The 1,410-nt window shown below is 39.7% G+C and overlaps 1 protein-coding gene across 1 annotated transcript in view; it reads right to left on the bottom strand.

Moving 5' to 3' along the window:
• Positions 1-1,410, bottom strand: part of LOC107727908 (PDZ and LIM domain protein 5-like) — a 111,738-nt gene that overhangs the window by 16,490 nt on the left and 93,838 nt on the right. The window lies entirely within an intron of this gene.

Genomic DNA, 1,410 nt, shown 5'->3' with positions numbered 1-1,410 from the left:
ACCTGAGGGCTTGGTGTTGGCATTGATATGCATTATCAGCTGTTAGACCTTTTATGAAGATGTGTGTGCCTTTCCAAATCATACCCATTCAATTGAATTTGCCACAGGTTAACTTCACTCGAAGTGTAGTAACATCTACAAGCAATTTGAATGCTCCTGAGCTAAATTTCAACCGTCCCAGATAAGGGTATGAGTTTTTTTATTTGTAATAAATTTGCAAAGATGTTAAAAACCTGTTTTTTGCTTTACCATTATGGTGTATGGAGTGTAGATTGATGTGGGGAAAAAGTAATTTAAAGCAGTGTAGCATAATGCAGCAACTTAACAAAATGTGAAAAAAATGAAGGGGTATGAATACTTTCGCAAGGAACTGCAGATAATAATTTAAAAAAAGCTATATCAAAATTTTAAAACATTAAAATCAAAGTCAAAAATAGCACGTTCTGAGAGCTCTGCAGCATCTGAAGTAGTGCTGTCAAACGATTAATCGCGATTAATCCAGAATATAAGTTTTTGTTTACATAATATATGTGTGTGTACTGTGTATATTTATTATGCATTTATAAATACACACACATGCATAAAAATAAACAGCACACACACATATTATGTAAACAAAAACTTTTATTTTGGATGCGATTTAATCACGATTAATCGTTTGACAGCACTAATCTGAAGGAGAGACGGCAGGTTTCTCAGAGAAATTAAGGCCATATGCTGCAAGAGACCTGTCCTTCTGCTCTCTCTGCTCTAATCCGGCCGTCTGGAATCAATCAGAGCCATGAGCTTTAATTGAGGAGATGCTCTGCTGATGAACTCCTCTCCTCTGACCCGTGAACGGACCGAGCAGACCAGGAATCTGAGCCCTGGGCGTTCACTCACATCCACTACACAGAGATACCTGTGTTCAGCCGAGAGGGCATGATGGGTAAACACCAGCCACATGCCCACAATACAGCGGCTCAGAGTCCACATTCAGCCCGAGACCCCCGCAACACGCCATAAACACGCCATCGGACTGAGAGGCCGCTCTAATCGTGAGGGAGTAACAGCATTCCATCTTTCTGAATAAAACAAAGCATTTACTCAAAGCTTTAAAAACAAACTAAATCTCCAGAAGCATCAGTCTGCCATCTACAAGACGCTTGAGGAGCCGACGCTCACCTGCCTTCATCTGACAAACACGCAAGAGCTCATGGAGATATTGGGGCAATAAAATGCTTCTGTATGAGTTTTTATCTCGTATTTATATCACATGATAAGTGATATCACACAAGCAGTGAGAGTAATATTACACGAGTGCTGTTTGTCCCGAATACAATGGAATGTAATTCTAGGAAAAGGTGGAACATTTACTGACGCTCAAGAAGGCAACACAATGCATTAAAAACACATCTGTTCCATCTTTAT

This window comes from Sinocyclocheilus rhinocerous, unplaced genomic scaffold (genome assembly GCF_001515625.1).
Source record: "Sinocyclocheilus rhinocerous isolate Xijiao unplaced genomic scaffold, SAMN03320098_v1.1 scaffold42, whole genome shotgun sequence".
NCBI lineage: Eukaryota > Metazoa > Chordata > Actinopteri > Cypriniformes > Cyprinidae > Sinocyclocheilus > Sinocyclocheilus rhinocerous.
Note: the sequence above shows the minus strand (reverse complement) of the source record. Positions and strands in the feature narration are given on the sequence as shown.